The sequence below is a fragment of the Colias eurytheme genome, chromosome 25 (assembly GCF_061535395.1).
Source record: "Colias eurytheme isolate Ceu_HAF_F1 chromosome 25, ilColEury1 Martin Lab GWU primary, whole genome shotgun sequence".
In the NCBI taxonomy this organism is placed as follows: domain Eukaryota; kingdom Metazoa; phylum Arthropoda; class Insecta; order Lepidoptera; family Pieridae; genus Colias; species Colias eurytheme.
In genome coordinates, this window is record NC_143004.1 from 6,071,162 (window position 1) to 6,097,395 (window position 26,234).

At 32.9% G+C, this 26,234-nt stretch overlaps 1 protein-coding gene across 2 annotated transcripts in view; it reads right to left on the reverse strand.

Moving 5' to 3' along the window:
• LOC149897685 (uncharacterized) overlaps positions 1-26,234 on the reverse strand; it is a 51,904-nt gene that overhangs the window by 22,275 nt on the left and 3,395 nt on the right. The window lies entirely within an intron of this gene.

Consider the following 26,234-nt stretch of genomic DNA (forward strand, 5'->3'; position numbering starts at 1 on the left):
TCTCCAGATCCCTGGTTTAAAGTCAGACTGTTTAAATTGTTTTGTGGTAAGACCATTATTGTATAAGTAATAAAGATTTTGTAATCTATCTTTCCGATGAAGATGATAGATTTTTTGTTTGTTCGTGTGGGTAACGCAGACTCGTTAAATTATTTATGTCAAAATTATTTTATCATCAGAGAAGCATATTAACTGAGAAAGCTATTTTTTACCAGGTCAACATCTAGGCATTAGCTACTATTAGATAAGTATTCTGTATCCTAAGGATAAACCGGGAGATGTAGCTAGTGTTAAATATTCAAAGATGTTTGTATTATTGAGTTTCAGATATATTCATAGGCGATATTGAAAGCGATAAACTAAAATCATATAACGGTCATTGACTCATTCGTCTTGATTCGGTAGTTAAACTATCCAATATATTAATGCAAGCATTATGTCATTGCGTTGCATCAATTAATTTCCTATAGGCATAACTCATAAGTATACGTGATCAGGGGCCGTATTATGACCTCTTATTCCCAGTCAGTTTACGCCGTGAATTGAACTGACTGGCAAAAATCATAATATTATGATCGCAATAACCAGCAATAGTTAATTATGATATTATATGAATTTGCCAGTCAGTTCACGGCACTACTAAACTGTCTGGAAATAATATGTCATACATAATAGGCCTCAGTTATTTTATTCCGGATGATATTAAAACAGTTATCGTCGACAGGAATCCAGCTGAAACTAGGATATCCTGGTGTTGCCGTTCTAATGATGGAAGAAATGAAAAGGAATATATTTTATCTGCAATCGCGAGAAAATTCAATAGTCTAATGAAACATCGATAAGTAGAAGCGTATGCAACGATTTTATCTGCTTAATTGTCTTAATTGTTTCCATATTAATGTCATAAAACTGAATAATTTGTTTGTTTTGTTGAACGCGCTAATCTCAGGAACTGCTGGTTAGAATCAAAAATGAATTTTCGATTAGTCCATTTATCGAAGGCTATATTCAATATAATATTGGTCGTCAAATAGAACAATACAATGAAAAAATATTCCTCTAAGCCTTCTCTAAGCAAACTTCCGTTGCGAGACATACGTAGCGTAATACCTACCGTAAGTATTTCCCCCAAACTCAAACCAGAGGACACATATTAAAATTTACTTAGTATTAAAATATAACTGCTGAATCCCGTAATCGGACGCACTCTTACTGTATGTATGTGTGATACAATATTGCGTAACTGTATATATCGGTTTGCAAATAATTGCGTCCTCTGCAGTTAAATGCACTGTTTGCATATCGTGTATTTGCTTGTCTAATATTTGTAGAAGTTTCTAGGACAAATTTTTGTTTGATGTTTGAATATTCTGCCAATAGGCAATAGGTGCAAGTATTGCGCCACTTTTTATAAGTTACAATTACCTATTTGTAATTGAAATTTTGTCTAGTTCATTTTGAAAAATATTAACATTTCTGGCGCCGTATTATAACCTCTTATTTCCAAACAATTTACGCCGTGAATTGAACTGACTGGCAAATTCATATTACGATCGCAATAACCAAATTTTTGGTATGGTATACCTACCTAATATGAATTTGCCAGTCAGTTCAATTCCCGGCGTAAACTGTCTGGAAATAAGAGCTCATAGTACGGCCGCAGGTCATTTTAGGTGAGCATCTAGTATCTACACTAGCGAAATTATATTTACCATATTTTCATTTTTTTCACCACATTAGGTACAATATTGTAAGAAATTTGTTAACTCATATATATTCATATACATTAACAAACCAATGCCTGTGTCAATGCTCTCAAGCTCTCAAGTCTATAAATTCTATCATAAATGACTAAGCACGAGCGAGTGAAACCACATAAAGAAAGTGCACCTCTATAACTTTTTCTCTGTACAACTTGAACTAATTGCATATTATTATGAGAACTTACAACAATACAATGTAACATCGGCGCGTAATAGAAAATTATCTCAGAGTGAACGACCAAGCAGGGGCGGACCGCTAGTTCATAATAAATAATAATGTTTATTTTTACGATTCAACAATTATTGCTTTCACTGAATAATCATTAGTACAGGAAATATAAAACACGCTATTATTAGGAATTCAACTAACTAGGTATTTGTGCATTAAAATACTATTTGTATCAATTATTATAGCTTAATTTTAAGCATTTAAAACTTCCATTTTAATATATTTTTCTCGATTATGGATAAATTATTATATTTGCATAAATAAATCCTGTTTAGAAAAAACCTTTAGAAAAGACTTACAACTGATAACTTGACTCTTTATCTAGTCTTGATTTTAAATTTTAAATTATTGAGAAAGCAACAAATAGTTGCCTAGATTCCTTTGGTTGCTAATGCAAAAATTATAATCTTCTTCTTATATATATATAAAAATGAATCGCAAAATGTGTTGGTAAGCGCATAACTCGAGAACGGCTGAACCGATTTCGATAATTCTTTTTTTATTATATTCCTGGAAGTACAAGGATGGTTTATTTATTTATTTATTTATTTATTTATGACACTTTATTGTACATATAACAGGAATTTAAACTATGAGAATACATAAAATTGGAAAGTGTACAATAGGCGGCCTTATTGCAAAGCAATCTCTTCCAGGCAACCATAAAAATAAAGGACATGTAAGACATTGGTAAAAAGCGAGGGCGCATCAAAAAGATTTAAAAAAAGAAAAGATAACACAAATAATTCATTACTAATTAAAGAATAGATGGTTGTTATGTAGAGAAAACGTAAACATGTACCACGGGCGAAGCCGGGGCGGACCGCTAGTTATTTATAAGGATGGATCTGTTTAAGAAAAAATTAATATACTTATGTTAAAATTGAAAAAAATAGTACCTATCCAAATAACACTAAACAAACATAGATTCTTAAGCCTTGAAAATACTTTCGAATTGATGGCAATTGGGAGTTATGGAGTTACACCTGCTACATAATGTATGCTTTATGTCTAATCTAACTATTGATTCGAATTAGCTGGCTAAAAACATAATGAATAGCTTCTTATAAATCTAATAATCACTTGTCTATGGTGAAAAATTGCTAAAACCATAGAGCTAAAACCATAGAGCAGTTGGTGCTGATCACAGACATATATATATTTTAATGTCTGTGGTGCTGATGATTAAAAAAATTGACGTTCAAATTTCGAACCATTCGATTGTTGTGACGTCAATGGAATGCTTTCTCGATTTTTTAAATTCACTCCCATTAATTATCTAAATAATAAAACACAGGCTATCTTTACAAGTTAAATATTCATGAATATCCATTTTTAAAGCTCTATGAAGATTGAAGAGTCGTGGATTGATGCTGAATCCTTTCATTGCAATACCGAGCTGAAATGGAGGACCGTAAATTTTAAATAAAATGCGTCTGCATTTTTTACCGGTCTGTTTTTTGTCAAAAGCGCTTTGCAAGGATCATTAATGCATAGTTTTAACGTATTTTTATTTATTATTTTTACCCGTATTTATCTGAAAATTTTCAATACAAAATCATAAATGGGTTTAAAGCTATTGAGGTACACATTGTTCTTTAATTCTATTTGTTTTATAATAATAATTATTGAATATAATATACTAATACATATTATAAAGCTTAAGAGTTTGTTTGTTTGAAAGCGCTAATCACAGGAATCTCAGGAAGCAAGGTTCGATTTGAAAAATTCTTCCCGTGTTAGATAGCCCATTAATCGAGGAAGACTATTATAGGCTATAGGTATATCATCACGCTAAGACCAACAAGAGCGGAGCAATGCGGGTAAAACTGCGGGGCACAGTTAGTTCAAAATAACTGGATAGTTGATACCGTTAGGACAGAATCTAAACCTAAATCTTTATCTGTTTTAATCAAAAGATAATATCTATTAATTATTACATACCTATCTGATTCAAATTTAAATGCAAATTGTCAATTTTATTATGATTGTCACCAAGATCCAGTCTTTCGACTTGTCTGCTGGTATCAGTCAAATATAAATTAACTTATATTATAGATATTTTTTTAATAAGTTCATCATTATGATATGCAATTTATTGCTGATTGCATGTGCATTTGTTCATAAAAAATCCAAAGCATCGCATGATACCATAAATAAAGTATAATTTCATAATCCTCGACCTAAGGTTGCTTGGCAGAGACCGCTGTTTTAGCGATAAGACTGCCTTTTTGTGCGTTATATTTGTACCTTACTGTATCGTTTTTCATGTAAATGAAGTGCTTTTTTCATTCCTCTCTATTCATACCTTTTAAAGGACCGTGTTCGTAACTGCATACAATATAGTTACAATTTATAATACCACTAGCTTTCCGCCCGCGGCTTCGCCCGCTTTGTATAAAACCTAATAAATTATATACTAAAACCTTCCTCTTGAATCATTCTCTATCTATTAAAAAAACCGCATCAAAATCCATTGCGAACTTTTAAAGATTTAAGCGTACATAGGGACATAGGGACATAGGGACAGAGAAAGCGACTTTGTTTTATACTATGTAGTGATGATTAAAATAACTGTTCAAATCCAAGTTAACCAAGCTCGCGTGTTGTGATATAACTTGTTAGCACGGAATTGTGCATTTATTTTATAAATTCAATTGACCGTACAATAACGGTTACTCACCCTTGAACTTATTTAAAGCAATTTAATAATTCAAGAGTAGACCACGAGTAGACTGAATAAGTACCTTCTAGCTTTTTAACTTTCTAGGAAAGCGCGACCCTTATCTTCGCTTACAAACAGCCGATATAGTGGTCAAGCGCTTACCTATTGTTCATAAAAAACAAACATACAAAATAAACAGAATAATTGTCTTTTTCGTCATTATCGCATCAGCCCATATTAGTTCCTACTGTAGAGAAATAGGCCGTCTATGAGGGTTTTTGTTACTAACATTAATTTTATAATTGACATTAGTAAATATACACATCAAGGAAATATTTATATAGTCATCGCTAAAAGAAACTAAAATAAAACATTATTATAGAATGTAAATCTAAAACGTACGTGTTCCTTATTTTTATAAATGTGTTTGAAGAATAGTTTGGAACAGATAATCTAACTAATCATTTATCAAAAACAAGTCTAAGTATTAATAATCTATTTCTCGTTATTGAATAAAATATTAAATTTCAAGACCAGACTGATTAGCATTACAGACAATACACTAATTCCATTATCGGTGGTCCCCAACGAATCATAAATCTTATATATAAAAATGAATCGCAAAATGTGTTGGTAAGCGCATAACTCGAGAACGGCTGAATCGATTTCGATAATTCTTTTTTTATTATATTCCTTGAAGTACGAGGATGGTTTTTATGTAGAGAAAACGTAAATATTATGTACCACGGGCGAAGCCGGGGCGGACCGCTAGTGTAAAATAAAACCCATTAATGCTAAGAACAATCGTGCATTCTAAAGCCCATTCATATTCAAAACATGTAATATCGAACAAATAGACAAGAGAGGGGCCGCCATAGATCGTATCTATTATCTATGGGCGTAAGGTCTGTGTCATAGAGTATAGATTCATAGATGAGGTCGAGATTGCCGTTATTTAACGATTCAAAAATCGAATGTACTGTTCGAAATTTAAATGGTTCCGTCTATATAGATCACGGCTGTGATAACTGGATTGATATTTGAATTGAGAACGTTTTCAAACGTTTCAATCCTTTCTTTTCACGTTTTATTTTATCTTAATCTTTTTTATGCATCTTTTACAATAAAGGTAACTGAATAAGTAGGAGATAAAATAATTAGTCTTTTGTGCTAAGGTATACTTAAAGTGGAATATTTTTCATTCGTTCGTTGCATAATAACCAACGTTATTTACTTATTTAAGAAATTTATTAATTGAAAATTTCAAAATCATTCACAATTACCACGTTAAATCAACCACAAGAAACAACCAAAACACTCATCTTTGTTCAACAACATGTATAACTTACGAATTTCAATTACCCAACATAAACATAAATTTGTTGACATTGTGATTGAGGGTAGTTCCATGTATGTAAATCGTAGTTCCCGTACGTCCCTCGTCTAATGAATAAGTTACGAACGTTCTCGTATTCGTAAAGAAGCAGATGAGCTTTCAATAATATATGGTTTACACGCGGTTTTCATTCAGAGGTAGCTATTATTAAAGACTCTATAATATTATAGAGAGATAGATGACTAGGGAACATATCACCATACGTATAGTGTTACTAAAATAAGACAACTTTTAAGATTAAATTTGAACATTTTTTTATTATTATTCTAGGAATATCGCTTGTTTGTTACAATTTAACTAAAAAACTATTCAATCGATCGAATTAAAGAATTTTGAAACCGAGAAACCGAGCAACATAGGCTTTTTAATTTCGGATCAACCTGGGAGAAACCGGCTAGTTTAATGCGCAAAAATATTGTCACTTAGCGCCAAACATTGTTTTACCTAACCTTATGAATTTTTCGATTTTTAATTACAAAAAAGAAATTACAGTCACTCGCTAGTACTTCTTCTTCTTCTCTTAATTAATGGCTCCACCCAATAAAAAGGGACTTCGCATGTCCAGTATATTACTCGCTAGTATTTACAAGGTACAACTTCACGAAGTATAACCATAGATTAGTTGATGCTTATGGTATAGTATTACAGTCCACTACAGAATGCAATAGATAAGCCACACTTGAATTACAATTATTTATGGCAACTATCACTTGTAACATTCACACGCTATCGACCAGCTGTGTCTGGACGATATTCTATATTATGTAGTTCAATAATTTACTATCTATAAATTCCAAATTGATAAACCTAATATTATATGAGTTTATCAATGAATATCGATACTAATAACATAAATAGTGCGTTTGCGGTTTGACTAGATTTGGTACTTTGGCCTCGTTTGTACAGTGGCATTTTCGAATAGAAAATTTAGTAAAATATCAATATTATATCTATACTAATCTATACTAATAATAATATTGTGAAGCTGAAGAGTTTTTTTTGTTTAAACGCGCTAATCTCAGGAACTACTGGTCAAATTTGAAACATTACTTCGGTTTGAGATAGCCATCATGCTTAGACGGAAATAGAACACGTACGGAGGTAGGACATCACGGTAGGACGGTACGGACGGAGCGGAGCAATGCGGGTAAAACCGCGGGGCACAGCTAGTTGAATACTAATACTAAATGCTTAGTAGATTTTTGAACTACCACTGATTTGGAATATAGTTGTGTTGTGTCTAAGCTTTAGGTATACATACTTACTCATAGTTTAAACCTTCATATAAAACGTAAGTATAAAACAAATCACATATTATGTACTATCAAGAGTCAAAGCACTCAATTGAGGCTCATAGAATATCATATTGCAGTTAATATCACGCAACTAGCAATAAATTATGATGAATAATGCATATAAGGAAGCGTAATGTCATTAATCAACTATTTTACAAGCCTATTTGAGTCCATTATTACTGGCGAACTATAAAACGTATTATAATTATAACATAACACTGATGATTTTATTGTAATTACATAAACAATAAGCATAACCAAGGCATAACCTGTCAAATCTATATATCTCTCTTTCTATCATATGGAGATATGAAGATAGAAAGAGATAGCACGAGCATGGTTAAGCAGAAAAATTAAAAACGTTCAAAACAAAGAGTTGTCTGAGTACATATTGCATGGAAGTGCGTCTACATTTACATTTTCGTTCGAAATACAAATTCGAGAAGCCGTTGTACAGTCAGCAGCAAAAGTGAATCTAGCAGTTTTTAATAAATTAAGATTCTTGTATGAATGTAGTTAGTGATACTTGAACAAATTATGCGTTTTAAATCATCGTTTATTAGTGTAAAATGCACCACGTACCTATGGTACTAGTAAAATAAGTAAAGTGTGATGTTTATAAACGTAAACATACGAGTATAAACGTAAACATACGAGTACAATAGTCACAAATACCTAAGTTACACCACATATTATACAGTAGGTACATATACACATTACCAAACATAAACCAATTCAAATAACTCAAACAGTCCATAATTAACAAGTACAACACATTGGTACAAGTGTCCTCTATTTACATGACTCGAACATTTTGTACACACCTGACTCGCATACCAAAGTGACATGGTCTTTGACGCCGTACCGTTGTGAAGAATGCACCTTTACAATATGGTTTTAACGAAATGACGAAATTTACATTTGAAATGATCTATGGTATGGTAGCACAATGTTTCTGAAGGTAAGATTGTAAAGAATAATGACGCATGACGAAGATTTAGTGTTACCTACGTGTATTAGGTATATCATCTAAAACCTAAGACTAAACATACAAAAGTTACTAAAACCATAACTCTATCAACTCTACTCAGAATAACGCACAGACTAAAGAGCCTATGCTCTAGAGGAAGATTATTTTTAATTCCTTATTTTTTTTAATACATTATTTTATAATAACTTTGTAGTACCTACCTACGTGAAGTAGTATATTAAAGTAACTAGTAGTCGTATAAATAAGAATCCTAGAGAAATATGCGGCTCAATCTATTATCTAATACCTATTTAAAAAATTGTGCCTTCCACCACTATGTGTAATGTGGAACATAATATAATAAAACCGGCCAAGTGCGAGTCGGGCTCGCGCACAAAGGGTTCCGTAGCAGCAAATATAATAAATTACAGTTAAATCAACCTATCTCAAAAACTATAAGAGATACTTTGATCAAACCAAAAATCGTTGAAAGAGTTAATTAGCATGCATCACCTCTATTTTTTTTAGAATTTTATACCCCGTAGTTATAAAAATAGAGGGGGGGGGACATACTTTTTACGACTTTGAGAGCTGATATCTCAAAAACCGTTCACTTTAAGAAAAATGTTTTTTAGAAAACTTTATATCATTTTAAAAGACCTTTCCATTGATACCCCACACGGGTATGTACATCGAAAAAAAAAATTTCATCCCTCAGTTACATGTATGGGGGGCCCCACCCCCAATTCTTTTTTTTACTATTTAGTGTCATATTTTTGTAGCGGTTCATACAACACATATTCCCATCAAATTTCATCACTGTAGTACTTATAGTTTCCGAGTAAATCGGCTGTGACAGACGGACAGACGGACAGACGGACAGACGGACATGACGAAACTATAAGGGTTCCGTTTTTGCCATTTTGGCTACGGAACCCTAAAAAGTGTCGTGTAATGAATTACCACAGACTATAAACACGTGCCATCGTCACTCTTTACATTAAAAAAAATTCATGACAGCTTCCTTCTATTCACCTGCCATATATGATCAAGTGCTTAGCAATCGGAAGCGATTCCCTTATTAAACTCGATTGTTACCTGGTAATGGCTTTTGTCATAATGATGGAATTTTAAACACTTGATAGATTAATTCATACGCTCAGTGAATTTGAACTTTGAGTGACACACGAGTTGACATTAAATATACATTTACATTCTGCGATAAAAATTGTTATAAAATTAATCATTCAAATATTATATATATGAGACATTGCAGATAAATATAGGAAAATTTTATGCAAATACATACATATTGGTGAATAGGTAGTACGAATTTCTCAATAGATCAGCATTCTGAGTAAAATCTGTGTTATTATTAATCTAAACAATAATAGGAATTTAGCCAAATTATTCTCAATTAAAATTTAAAACATACAATTACTATATCTGTTTCTTTTACCTTTACCAAATACATCACAACATAGATACCTAATTATTATATTTGTATAGATAAATAATATGTAATATTCTCCTCCCCACTGTACTTTACATCCCAGTACGCATATAAACAGAACAACCACTTAGGTTTTTACTCCGTCATTCGCGGAGATTTTACGCGCAAAGAGACGCTCGTTGCTAATAGCAACCGTCGTCAACGATCGATACCACCATATTGAATTACTTGATTCGTAAACATAATTATATTATGCTATTTACATGTTTATTTCAATATTTTCCATTTGCCGTTCAATGAAGCTTGTTGTTAACAATTTGCAAATTATTGATTCGAGGTAAATTAATTTTTATATATTATGTAGATGATTTCATATTTTATATTATATTAAACCGATTTCTTAGCATTTCGTTACAACGTAAATTTTAATAAAAAGTGCATACCTAGGTTTCCTTTTTGATTGATGGTCAAAGGTCAAATGGACTTCTTTCAGCTTCCACGAACAGCAATAGGTATTTAAACCGACAATAAGGCATCTTTACAGACGTTCTACTTTTAGCTCGTCTAGACACCATCAATACAAAGAGTGATTTATCGAAATTATTAGGACAGAACGAAAAATGGCTAAACAGTTTCTCTAAATATAAATGTAACTCAAAAAGTACATATCGATCTCAACTTTACGAGATATACCTAATCCAGTCCAAAGATTGTTTAAACCTATGCAACAATAATTTTAAAGAAAACAGGATACGGTCAGTTTTTCATAAAATAAAAGAATATTATGCATCAAAATCACGTCAACTTCGAAACGAATCAAATAAGACCACTGCAGTTTATGTCCCATATTCATATCATAGTTCAAATTAATCTAGGGAACATTGCAATTTATTAATAACGACAGGAACAAACAACGTCAATTAATACATGACATTGATGTAGAGTCGAGTCGGAGGTAATAGAGATACCTAACTATAATAAGGAAGAGCATGGGCGTCCAACAAAAGATGCATTAAAAAAAATCAGCATTGGCAATAAGAGAACTTCTTTCAGAAATCAAAACAGATAAGCTTGAATTTCTGCAATAATGCCAAAAGAAGTCAATCATTCTTTTTGAAGAGTTCTTTCCCGTTTACAAAATAAAAGGAATAACACTACACACTTGCAAATTTTTCGTTATATTTAACACACTGTTCATTCAAAAGAAAGCTGTCAAAGCATAAATTTAAAATGTAATAAAATAAAAGTGAGAGAGAATTACGAACAAAGTTTACAAACTATAATTATTGTAATTTAAATATTTATTCAGAAATACACGATTTACTAACAGACCCAAATTGTGTATTCTTTACCACATGATGATCAGTTTGTTTGCCCTCATTTCATAATGAAACAGTTTTGGCAAAAGCTGACTATATTCGTTCGCTAAAAGTTAAAACATGTGTTAGGAAAGAATTCTTAGCGACAATGTGCATAACAACTGGTAGATATTGTCATATGTTTTAATACTTAGCGTGATTGTTTTCTTATTGCAGTTTGTTAAAGAGATTAGTATTATGATGTTTCATATTCCTAATTCCTTTTGCAAATGATAAATTAATACGTATACCAGGACTTCGAAAAACCTGTGTTCCAAAAACAGAACAAGGACAGAAAAAGGACATACCTTACTATTAAGTATTTATTTAACAAGACTTTTGGAAGCATTTTTAAACATTGTTTTAATTTGATTCGAGTCTTACGTGAATAACGGAAGAAATCTACAAAAAAATTAACACACGCTACAAATTATGAAGAATTTATGAGGCGTAACAACATTCGCCAGGTCACCCAGTTAAAAATCATATAAAAACTTATACATATTTGAGAAGTTACGGCCATAGACCACAAGTTAAGTATTGCCAAATCCTCGTTCTAAAATCATTGTAAGTAGGCGATACATGTGGGCTTAGAAACATAATTAGCTTAATGATTTATTTACTAACATCTTATCTGTTCCCAACACTCGACTTCACAATCAGTGGACAGTTGTGTAGGCGTTAAATTATTTTGTCCTTGTTACCTAAATACTGGGTAATTGCATGGTCGAATGTAACGAAACTTATATTTTAATTCTGCTATATAGATGTGGATTTTTTAATGTTGAGATGACCTTTTAAATCATTGATATAGCAGTGAAGTCCCGTGTCTCTTAAGGGGTAAGGGACAGATGCATTGCATAAATATGTTTCACTGATCGATTTCATTCAGCGACAAGTACCTAGGTTCATCAGCGTTCTGTGTCCGGTCAGACCAACATTTTTTTTGTCTCCACCGGGAATTGAATTTAGGATCCCTCGGTTTTACCCTCAAGAGTTAACCATTGTACCAAGGAGACGGTCAAATCATTGATATATAATATGTTCACATAAAAAATTGACAAAAGGTAAAAAGTCGATACCTTTTTCTTATAATGATTGGCCCACATTTTCAACATTTGTTGCAATATCACATGTAGTCAACAACCAAATAAAAGCGTACCAGACACGATTGCTCGCTCAGTTGTTATGATTAGTAACATTATGTAAATACACATAATATATTCAAAACACCATACATATGGTACGTAAAACCTCTGTGGTTCGCGCCATCGCGGTCACTGACACAGCACTAGCAGAAGCGTGTTTTTTTTTTCTTTTATGGCAAGCAGGCGTTCATTTGACAGTTATTGGGAGTAAATGGAGAAATTGCGCCCGCCATTATTTTATTTGAAAATCGAATGCAATGTTAGATGCAAGCATTGCAAGACTTATGAGATGATGTAGGTACCTAATTTTCCTACCTACCTTTCCTTACCTTAACAATAACATTATGCAGTTTATAGGAATTATAATCTTTATTATTTTGTTTCATGTAAAAATTAAATACAAGGTCAATATCTTTTTGTTGAATATCATAAGTTTATCGATTTTTATGTAGGCACAAATTCTCTTTGGGTTGGCATAAAATATTACGAATTATCACGTACTATTTAACGCATAATAAACAAATATTCTTCCGCTTTATATCAATTGTACATACATAGTAGGTAAGCAAATATGTAGTAATGTAATTATGCAGATCCTTACCGATAGAAAAACTGAAGCGTAATCATTGAGATAATATTACTACGTAATACGTATGGAGGAGACACTACGAACAAAATCTGTGCGCCATTTTTTTGCTCTAACTAAGTTTTAAAAATTATTATATAGTTAGGTACTTACCGATGAAAGTTATTCCTTTGCACTTTTCCGTATTATTTGTATTATTTGTGCAATATCGTAACACACACGAAGGCATATTTGATGCGTTTCACTTTAAAACCATTAAAAAAACCGCTCAACATATGCCACATGGCGTATGTTGAGTGGAACATAAGTGATGTAGGCGGTGTCGTCTCCATATTAATATTATCTCAATGAGCGTAATACCGCTTTGTTATTAGAGAAAAAAAACACTTTCTTGTATCGAAACAGAAAGTTAAAAAAGCAATTGAATTTGAATACGCAAATACAATCACGCGCAATGCGCATTATTTATTGTTATATCAATTTACAAGTCATTTTCATTTCTTTGTAATTCTCAAACTGAAAAAAATAATGGTACGATTTTCCTCCTTTCTACGAACATTGATATATTTTTTGTGAGAAAATCGATTAGCGCCTCTCACGTAACGTACGCTTTAACTGTAACGATTCTTATATCGATTATAACGCCCTCAATCGATTTTAAATTACCTAAGGTATCAACTTTCATGAAACACAGTTAATTCTAGCTGCTTAGTACAATTTCTCCGTGTGAGGATTATATTCATTCTCAATACCTATCTAAAGAATAATTATTAATTAACCTACTTGTAATCTACCCAATTCTTTCTAAATATTGGTTGAATCTAAAAAAAAAAATAAGTCGTATTTAGTAGTGGTGCAGTAGTCGATATTAGATAATATTTATTTTTTAGATAATAGGTAGACTGTTATATTTGAAAAAAAAATCTAACGTTAAAATAGCGCACTATTATCACATACTTCGAGATCAAAAACACTGCAACACCACACTATGGTCACTAAAAAAGATAATAAGCAAACAATAAAGTGGGCCACGGCAGTCTTGACACGTTTGACACATGTCAAGGACTGATGACAGTTCTTGTCAATTTTCAATTTGCCGCGCAACATGGATATTCGATGATTTGACCGAATCGGCATTGTTTTAAAATGCTTGATTTATTAAAACTTTTGTTATTATAGGAAAAGCCTCGACCCCATTTTTGTATAAAATGCATTATATTTTATTGTTAATTGAATACGCGTTTCGGATGCTCGTATGTTAAAAATTTAAAATAAACATTTTTTTTTCACTAACCTAGAAAATTTAATGGGATTAATTCCTCTTCGAACAAGACGACTAGATTCGATTAAAAAAGTAGGAACCTACAGTTTTTGTTTCAAAACTTGTCAGACTCAGAAAAGTGAGTTGATAAAACAAACATCAGAAACTTGGTTTTGATTAAAAGTTCTCCTTTACTAGTTTGAGGATCACAAAAAGCCAGACAAATCACTACAAATTTTCGACGTTAAATTCAATACATACACAGTGCAATGACCCCTGCATGTAGGAGGAAATATATTCTATACCGTATAAGTTTCCAGGTGTACTTATTATCTAATCACAGATCGTAATACAGATTTTTATTCATAAACAACCTTATTTTCTTTCTGAGAAACCAATTATTGTTCAACTGCACCGCATGGCGGATGTGGTAACATTTTAAACCGCGCTTTTATGAAAAACTTGATATTTGAAGCTTTAAGATCACAGATTAAATAATGTGAGTTTTTTTTTCAGTAAACCCTAAACTCAAAGACGCTTTTAAACACCAATTTAAAGTTAACTCACGTAAGCTTCAGCTCTTACTTCAATATTTGCTTTACAAAGTTAGGTACATGTGTAAATCTAAATTTAATTTAAAAGGGGTTTGTTAATTGTATACTATACGAAGCATCAGTAATTAATAGTAAATTCGCAAGCTTTCCACGATGTATTGAAAATTAGACTTTATTCCTTATACAGTAAAGCTCTATTTAGAACTATTGTGCCATAACCAAAGATCGAAAATAGCAAGATGTGAGAGGTTGAGCGACTGTCAAGATAAACTGTGAATCACGCGCACTGTTCACGGAGATTTGGACCGTATAGCATGGGAATTAAGTTTAAAATAATTTAACAGTTATTTCGGTAACTGGATGTAAGCTTTTTGCTTTGAATATAAATTACTGGTCGGTACTTCGTGTTTTCTCAATTGTGTTGTTATTTTGGATAGCTTAGAATTCCGATCGATAAAATTGAACAATATTTGTTTATTACATGGACACATTTTCTTTTCCAAATTATTAAACACGAAAAATATGTTCTTATTGTTATGAGAACTGCAAGAGCAGAATACCTGAATAATAATAATATTCAAAGAGTACAGAATATAAGCTAGTTTCTCTTTACATCCAAAGACGGTAATCTAGTTACCTGGCTGGGTAATAAACATCTCTGTAAGCACCAATAACCACGTCCATAGAAACATTGCCTTTCTTTATAAAATAACTTAAAATGAAAAAGGATATAATAGTTTGTAAAGCTTGAAATTGTTAATTGCAAGGTAACATGGATACCTAACATAGACTATTAAAGTGAAACTTTTATTACATCGTCTCAAACTTTTTGGTCTGTGTAGCGCATGTCGCGTGTATCGCGGCTGCCGAGTAGGTATACCTACTCGGCAGCCGACCGTCACGCGACATGCGCTACACAAAGCAGTGTTCGGAACCGTTCGAACAGTTTCACTTTTCCGTGGTTTCATAAAACCACACAACATTTTTCTTCTTATTACCTTACCATAGCAACCGAATATCGTAGATTTTACTTTTTAGGTACACTTAGGGCCGATTTTTCAATCCTTGGTTAAAACTTATCCGTCCAATTCAGTATTTCACGATTAAAATGATACCTATAAACTTTCAAATACGGGCAATTAGAATTAATTTTTTAAATGGTAGAGTCATACGTTATTCGACGAATAAGTTTTAACTTTTAACCAAGGATTGAAAAATCAGCCCCTAAAATACAAAAGTTATTGCCAAATAATATTATATATGATAATATCCTGGATAACTCAATCGGATTAAAATATTACCTATGCAAAGATATGAAAAGCTCTTACATATACCTACGAGCGAGTAACGAATAATATCCTTTCCTGAACAAATCTAGGAAAAAGCTTCGAAATTTTTCATAATACAATATCGAAGTTTTAGTATCCATAACACATCCTTAACGGGCAACTGAACTCCACATTGCAGATGCACACAGCTTTACATGCTTCATTGTGAAACAGACCCTAAGTTATATAAATACCTCCTTACTTTCAGTCTGGCCTTTTGATTACCCGTTAGGCTTGGTTACCGTACCGTAAACTTATGAAATCGTCTACGAGATTGAATATTACACCTTCGCATTATTATGATTAGTGTTGAACATTATTTTCTAGACAATTAACTAAGTTCAAAGCCACTGTGAAACGATTTGAGCAATCTTATGCACTTTTCTGTCATTGCATTTGCTCTCGTAAGTTGCGCAAACAAATTGCTAGTTCCATTTTCATGCTTTTATGGTAGGATAAGTTTTAAACTAAGGATAATATTTATAAAACTATCTTCCCAGTAAATATTGTTATGCCTTACTCTTATCACTTAGGGGTACGAAAAATAGATGTTGGCCGATTATTAGACCGATATGCACACAAAATTTCATAAGAATCGGTCAAGCCGCTTCGCAGGAGTAATACCGCGTCACGAGAATTTTATACATTAGATGTTGGTATAAAATTCTTCTGTAAACATGGTTGGATAACAAACAATAACATCGGATGAACTCTTTCAATGGATACAGTACAGCTTTCTAACTCTTGGCATCATTAAAATAATTAAAAACTACTCCGAATGAAAAGCGTCTCATATAATTTGAAGTACCAGAGGGTGTGTTGGCAATTAATTTATACCCTCAAAACACTTGGCTATACAAAATATACCACCCTTTGCTTACTGTAATTACAAGTACATAATATCTGAGACCCTTCAAGTACAAATCTATGAAATTACATCTGTAGTTCTATGAAATCCTTACGTAAGTTATACCATCGGTAACTAATAACCCTTAGACGTTAATTTAGAAACGCTTTCGAATAAAGCAATAAAAAAATATAGTCTTTTTATATTTTCATTCAGATTGGAGTTTACGGAAAAGTAAGAGCTACATCAAAATTCATCTATTGATAACTTTTTAATACATACTTATAGCACAGCTGATTACTAAATAGTTACATGTTATAGGTTTAAGAATTTCATATCTAAAGTCGGTCTTAAATTTACTCCAAACAAAACTACTCCTTACAAATTTTGAATATGGTACCTATATCATTATCATCATGTAACTCCCACGTAAGGTCTTCGATAAAATATAGTCTCTATTCGTATTAAAAGTCATCAAGTAAGCGAAGTCAGAAATAACAGCTAGTTAATAACATGCCTGTTAGAACACCCATCGGCCCGCATCGGTGACACATGGCGCACAAACAATACAACAATAAAAATATACGCAACGCTTGCGTGTTGTGAGATATGCAGCTTTATTGTTATTTCATGGTTTCCGACTAAAAACCGAGAATCAGTAAAAACTACAGCAACTTTTTTTAACTATCGACCCGAAGGAAAAGTGATTAGTAAGCTAGAATCGATGTAAAATCCAAAGTTTTCATCCATTCAATCATATTGTACTATGTCCGAACTAAAAATATAACTGTTTTCATAATTTACTGAAATAAAGCTATTTATAATGTATCAAATTATGCTTGTTTGGCGCAAATACAAAACGTTATATGCTAGTACATTATATTTGCAAAGATTAAACTTTACAAATAACTAGGTACGTCCTGTTCGCTAGTTACAGTTTTAAAATTCAGGCATGCGGCAACATAATTACACAGTTTTAATATTTTATTTTATTTGCGAAGTATATGCGAGCGCTTTAAAACACAACAATATAAATTATGTTCCAGTATGGTGATGTCTTGTTTTTACTTAGCAATTATGTTACTTTTCAACCGGTTATTTATTTTTATTAGCTTGTCTATGATCATTTTGTATTCTATGGCGAGTCACGAGAATTAGCAACAGACGTGATGAAAGGTGAGTCATGGAAGACATAATGCAAAAAATTGTTTTTGATACGGATCGCATAGCACCGTTTATAATGTAAAATCCATATCAAGCAAAGCGTTTTTATCATTTTCCAATGCATTACGCAACTAATTAATATAACAGTTTACATCCATTGAGATAATATTAATAATGGAGCAGACACCACGAACAAAATCTGTGCGCCAAGATGGCGGCGCGGGGCGCGCGAATGACGGCTAGACAGTCATAGATTATGCGATGTCACTGACTCACCGCTATAGAGGCGACACTTTGTTTCTTTCTGTCTATTTTATTGGGTGCCACTCCTTACATGCACGTTGACTTCAAATTTTCTTTGTACTTACTTAATATTTATTTCAGATATAAACTGACTTTACTACGCGGGGCTAACAATATCTGGCATATAATATAGGATGAGGAGGTTCAATATGGGCTATGGGAAGTTTCATTCCTTACAAATTGAGCCTTTTTTAGAAAAAAAATAAAAGCCGTGTAAAAATTGTGTTTATTTATATTTAGTTCATCATCCTCAGAACATTTTCCCGGCTCAGAAATTGCTTGTATTGTTCCAGTACTATTGTAGCACACCTTCGGCTAAAATAAATATAATAATAATAATGTTAGAGATGGCTAAAATAATATTTTATTTGTTATACAAATCCGTAAAATTTTATTATTATTACTAACATCAATACAAGGAACAGCAGACTTCTTTAGAATACGCCTTCCCGCTTTTGTGGTATATTTATCCTCATCGCGAAAATGCAATGAACAGATGCTAGTTCTATCGGATGGTAACCAGGTTTCTTCACTGCGGTTGTTTTGGACAAATTTTACCCATTTTTCCCTTTCTTCACGACCCAGACATGGAAACCTTGAATAGAAAAAATATTAATCTCTGAACTAGCGGTCCGCCCCGGCTTCGCCCGTGGTACATATTTCGCAATAAAAAGTAGCCTATGTTTTTTCTCTGGGTCTAAATATTGTCTGTGCCAAATTTCATCAAAATCGGTCCAATAGTTTATGAGCCTATTTATTACAATCAAACAAACAAACAAAATTTTTCCTCTTTATAATATTAGTGCAGATAAATAAATAATAATTCAATTATACGTTCAAGTCAGTAGCTTATACAATATCAATTAAAATTGATTAAAATCAATTAACAAAAAAAAATTGGTGATTAAGTAATTGATTTTCATATTTCATGATTTCACCTTTTTTCAATTAACAACCAGTCTATGCTTTTCTAAATATGTAAAATTATTATTTTATACTATAAAAATATACGCCAGCAAATATTACTAACAACACTTATTTCATGCCCAATGTCATATCTTAAATTTTTAATCTATGACAAATGACGCAAAATGTCGGCCGCCAAAAATTTTGTTCTAACTAAGTTTTAAAAATTATTATCTAATTACTTACTGATTGAAAAGTTATTCCTTTGCACTTTTCCGTATTATTTGTATTATTTGAGCAATATCGTAACACACACGTAGGCATATTTGATGCGTTTCACTTTAAAACAAATAAAAAATGAGCGTGACGTTCGCGCCAATGAGCGAGCAAGCGACTGAGTGCAGTTACGCCACATGACGTATGTTGAGTGGAACATAAGTGGTGTAGGCGGTATCGACTCCATATTAATATTATCTCAATGTTTACATCACATAAATGTCACTGGCCATTGCTCCACAAGCGTTTAAATTTAGAACATCAGCCCATAGAGAATGGCGCGAAAAGTTCAAAGGTGCTAAAATGCTAGCCAGTCAAGGACGGCCATCTCGAACCTTCAACAGATGTGACAAGACACGACCGGTGCCCACAATAGTTGCGGTTTGACGGGCTGCGGTCACTGTACCTATATACTATATTCTATCATTACTTGTTGAATAACCGTAAGGTATCAAGTTCATGCAGCGTGTTGTATTACCCTTTCTCGGGATTATGAGATTCAATTATTGGGGCTTCGTGTCATTAAGTTACATACAATCTACTTAAATATGTGATTGCAGATTTATAGATCTTATAAAGTTTATAAATATAAAAATCATACAATTTTGCTAAGAACCTTTTTGTTATGGTGGTATTATTTCCAACAATTTTGCAGTTGTGTGGAGTCTGAGGTACGAAATTTCAATTAAATTGCAGAACGTAAAACGCTGTGGGCCTAAGCCCTAAGGGTGTTAGCTAAGCAAAAGTTTAATTTGAATCCTAACTATCAAATTTTAGAGACAATTTTAAAGACCTCATAATTAATTACTCAATTAGTAAATACTTACTTAGTAGAAAAGAATCTTTACTAAAAAAAAGTTTCGTCTCTTTTATTTCCAAGTTATTTAAACGACAAAGCAGTAATTAGTATAAACGTTAAATAATAATGTTCATAGGGGTTATATGGCAGACATGAGATAACAGTTAACCATAAAGAAAGTATCACATAAAAACCTCATCGCATATTTGTACTCGATGTACGTTATAAACAGTGTATTTATAATAAGTGGGCTATGGGAAAACATAGTATCATTTCACACCATATACTCGGAACAAGTTGTGCTATCAACAGCGGTTTTTACAAATCGTGAATACAATAAGTTTCACCCAGTTACTGGAACTCTGTGCTCTATAGCCACAGATAATATAAATTTCTTATGACGTATCATCAATGGCGGGAATGGATGACATTTTTTTTTTGTTTTTTAAGAATAAACTGTTTATTGCCAGTATTTCTATTACTTAGCATTCATAAATATCAGAATTTTAAATGCTTTTTAAATGTTATAGTCCGGGATACATCGCCCATTTTTGCAAGTGATTACTATCAAGCTAATTTTTCGTGAGTAGCTTTATTTTGATGAGATGCCCAATAATTTCATGTACAAAACTCTCGATTGTGGTAGCTACCAGAGGAAATAAGGATAAAATATTTTGATTTGATGGTTCTCAAATATTAATTACTAACTGAATGTTTTTTTTGTTCTATCTCAAGATAATTATTTAAATTATTCGAAAAAATATTTGTCCTACAAAATCTATGGTTTGATCAAAGAGTCCCCCTTTCCAATGTGTATCGATAACGAAGTCATCATAAATGATTACTAACCAGCTGATTTTTTTATTTTCACTTATTTAATACTTATATAATTCAACAGACATATTGTCCTACAAATTGCGTAATAAATATTTGAGAACCGTCAAATCAAAATTTTTTATCCTTGTTACCTCTGTAAGCTACCACAATCGAGAGTTGCGTACATGAAATTATTGGACATCTCATCAAAATAAAGCTACTCACGAAAAATTAGCTTGATAGTAATCACTTGCAAAAATGGGCGATGTATCCCGGACTATTAGAATTCGATATTCAATTATTCCACGTGCAAATATTACAATGCAACTTGCATTTATCGTAACACTATCTACCGCTGTGACTTCTTAGGAAAAGTCAATGTAGAATATCAAAATATGTATTAAGGCTCATGTCCATAAGGTGTGATAAAAGTACCGTCAGTTTATGAAATTGTTGTTATCCCTTATTTAGGAAAAGGTCGATTTTACAAGCCTATTAATTCCAGTATAGTGGCTCCATTTTGCTTTTTAAAATAACCAAACATGACCTATTATTAATTTTCCAGGTGAGAATTATACCCTCTCGATTCTATAGATCAATATACATATAACGATAATATTTAATTATTTAATACTCTATCTACTATGGTTTTTGGTAATTCTAAGCACTTAAACTAGCCCATATTTCATTTGTGTTCTGCTTCCTAAATCTTATACAGCTACAGCCAAACAAATATTTATAATCTTTCTCTCGAATCAGCACTAGGCTTGCACCATAGACAGGAACATTTATTTCCATAAGACCTTCACGGAACGACGCACTTCATAATCCCTAATAAATGATAAACAAATAACACAATGTTTATCTACATCCGTCGTCCCGAAACTTGAACCGACTTAATAAGAAAAATAAACGCGCCAAGATGTAAATATTAAGAGGAGCCACTTTGATTTACGATTACCTAAATAAACACGCGTTTTATTACTCTCCTTGTGGACGGAGGACTTTGAAATAGTTTTGGTTTTATATCAGAATTCAGAGGGCAATGACTTTGCGCGACTGCGGTATTCTTTTATTTATGAAATGGTTTAAAGTGTATCTATTTGAAGCTAGATAGAATGTTTCTTTGTTTTTAAGCTATTGCATAGCTTCTATCGCGGGCCTTGAGCTCGGGGACCGAATCCAGAAATTCCGTAACGGAAAAACCTCACGCTCCCCACTCCGACCTGCACTGAGGTGTGGCTTGAAGGCATGCTTTGTAATAGCTTTACCGCGGCAGTCCCCGAGTGCCACACGTCTTTTTTTTAATACTTACCGCCTTCGCCTGTGCTGTGAAAAAAATTGATGCAGTAGTTATTGAGTTTATCACGAACAAACAGACAGACTCGGATGTAGTGATATACATATATATTATGTTTCTGATTTTGAAATATCCATATCGGTTCATCATAATGATTGCCATTAACTTATAACGCACGAATATAATATTATAGCGTTACACAAGAGAGTGCTAACATAAAATCGCTCTCTTTTTTAACCGACTTCCAAAAGAGAGGACATTTTCTCAATTCCCCAACATTTTATTACAATTTATTTTATTGTCATAACCTGCTTTGTATGCAATTCAACTTTAAGTATTAGCAATAAAATGAAAACGGCCTTATTTCAAAAAGAGCAAGTGAGAGTTTGCATATGTTTACAAAAAGAAGCAACGCGACGTTCTGAAAGCCAAGTTATTTTAAACGCAATACCCATAAACACAAATTCATGCATACGAGAACGGGCCATTTACTATACCATTAGTACCTAGAACTAAAGTTAAAATTCTCGCTAACTGGGTCACACGGCAGACGCACCACTAATTTTAATAGCTATGACGAAAGCCGAAATGGTAATGAGCAATTTACGAGTACCTCTTTTATAGTCTGTGATCTTTATTTTCGTATAATCTGTTGTTCCAACAATCTATCCGGAGTTGTGCAACGTACAGCGATGCAACGTTAATATTTTGGACTAAAATTATGAACGTACAACGATAACAAGTACCTAAAACGATATTTTTATACTTCCTTGTTCAAACAAATTACTGTGTAAACTTTATTGACACTAGCTGTGCTCCGCGGTTTTACCCGCAGTGCTGTTTGTGGTCTTAGCGAGATGATATATAGCCTATAGCCTTCCTCGATAAATGGGCTATCTAACACCGAAAGAATTTTTCAAATCGTACCAGTAGTTCCCGAGATTAGCGCGTATAGATTACAATAGAGGTTAAGACGTATAATTGCGTCTCCCATTTAGAGATTCAATAAGACGTTCGTTAATAAATCCGCAATGCCCATCCCTTGTGGATGATAATACTCCCAAATACGTATAATAAAACCCGAAAGCTTGCTTCCAATGCGGCGTTATCAGTGGAACTGAACTAGGCCAAGGACACCTTGCGTGAATGGGCAGCTTTATGAATTGGCCGCGCAGCCTTTGCCAAAATTGGTCGTTAGGGAATTTAAAAAATAGGGCACAGCTAAAAAATATTGTGACATTTAAATAATAGATGTGATATATTGTTATAGCAAAGAATACCCTCATTTCACGTTGTTTCTTGTCATAACGATACTTCTCGCTTATCTATTTTCAGATGCTACAGAATTATTAAATAACATGGAAACCCATGTAAATTTATATGAATTTATAATATGGCTTAAGATTACGTACAAAGTAGGTTAATATATGAAAAATGTCGGAATACATTATAAAATTGAGACAAATTCCGTCCGCTACTTGAACAAAATTGATCAGTTTCGTTGAAAGTTACTCTGGTAACGAGAATAACACAAGTCAATAACTGCGTTAAAAACAACCGACTTCAAACTTGCACTTGCAACATTTACAAATACAGACAAAAATGCTCATAAAATAAAAACTACTGGGCCTATCCGAATAAAATTTTTATGGGACCAATTCGACACCATCCCGCATCGAACAAAAAAAGAATCACGTAAATCGGTTCAGAAACCACGGAGTAATCGGTGTACATACATAAAAAAAAAAAAAAAAAAAAAAACATACCGGCCGAATTGATAACCTCCTCCTTTTTTTGAAGTCGGTTAAAAATACAAAAGTCAAAAGCTATTCGTACCGCGCGATTCTCGTATAAAAGGTTAACCTTTCCCGGGGAACATTTCTGAACCGGGCCAAGGACACTCGCTCTGTCTAGCTCAAGGACTATTCAGTCCAGCTCGTGCTTCCCGTTCGTTTCCAGTTTTGACGTGAGATTGCTCGTTTGTGCCTGCACGATAGTGAATTTTACCTACAATAGCGGCCATGTATTATTACATGAACAAATAGTCGTGTTATTTGTTACTAATGCATTGGGAGAAGAATTGAGTATGTAGTAATGAATATTAGAATTTCGATACACACGTTTAACCTTTAATTAAAAGTATGACGCTATTCTTTGGTATGTATTTTTGAATAGAAACTTGGCGCGTTGAGAGTAAAATTTCAAGGCCGCATCATAGCAATACCGTCACGTTATGGAGTAAGGCGACGATTTTGGTATCTTTGAATCTTACCAAAGAAGTTTCGCTTCTGATACGTGTGCTCAGCACACACGCTATTTTTATTAACTTATAGTTTCGATTTGAGATATAGCTCGATTTATTTGGATTTATTCCTAGAAGATCGAAATAAATACAGTTCTAGACTTCGCAATAAGATGATAAAAGGCCAGAAGTCTATAATAACACTATCTAAACAGTTGATAAGATGATTTAAGGAGAAAAGGACGACACTCATGGCGCCGCTTGTTAACCCAATATTTATTCAAGCTATCAAACTACGCTCCAAATGTACTGGATCCTATATCCACATATCACTTTCTGTTTAATTGAAAGGGCAAATATGTAATGTTATATAAGTTGTAGGAACTTAGAATATTTGATATTAGAAGCAGATGTGTTTCGGACGAAAATAATTTCGTAATTTTTATTTAGATCCTGGTGAATACAGTTAGTTTTTTCTACTAGCAATTTCTTCTGTATAATATCAATGAATGGATAGTTGTGTTGTATTTGTGTTGGATTTATTAAAACCTCAAGCTATTAGTCTTTAATTTTCCTACAAACTATTAAACTGCATCAACTTTTACTTACAACTATAACTGGCAAAGAAATCAAAGGGTCGACTCGTAAGCGTCAAAGTTCGCTAGCCATTCTTACGTCTATGCAATTACTTCTTCTAGCAACGCCGTCAGCGTAAGCAAACTGGACGGTGTGAACTCCCCTACACTTGAGACCGTCTAGTTATTAAGTTATGCTCCAATCCACCCAAGAGTACATCTTTGCATCGCATTTAAGGCTAGAAACTGCACTCGCTTTGTATTCAAGATTACTCGACAACTTGCCTTGGGAAGGATTAAAAAAGAATTTCTTTTATTATATTTTAGATACTAGAAAAAGTGGTTTCAACTCGATTGATAAAATTTCTAGATGCTAATAACATTATTTCTAAAAATCAGTTTGGATTTCGTAGTAAACTCTCGACCCAAGACGCTATCCTCAAACTCACTCACTGTATCACTCATCACCTGGACCGAGGCAATAAATGTTTAGGTATTTTCCTTGACCTTCAAAAGGCATTTGATACAGTGAGCATACCTATTCTTTTGTGTAAACTCCAGAACATAGGAGTGCGTGGCAATGTCTTAAAGTGGTTTCAGGATTATCTAAGTGATAGAGTCCAATGTGTCAAAGTAGAGGGATCGATGAGTAATCATTCTACATGTTCCTATGGTACTCCGCAAGGTAGTACTATAGCTCCTATCCTGTTTTTGATTTATATCAATCCCTTATGTGAGTTAAAAATAAATAACGCAGAAATTGTTACTTTCGCGGATGATACTGTCATCTTGTTCTATGATAAAGATTGGCTCAAGCTCAGACAGATTGTAGAGAGAGGGCTCGCTTCCGTGACAACATGGCTTGAGGATAATTTACTATCTTTAAATACTAAAAAAACGACTTACATCTGCTTTTCTAAGAGTAAAACTCTCTCTCCTTCACCTGATTTTGAAATAAAAATTCATACCTTCCCATGCAATAGGATTCCCAGACTGCAGA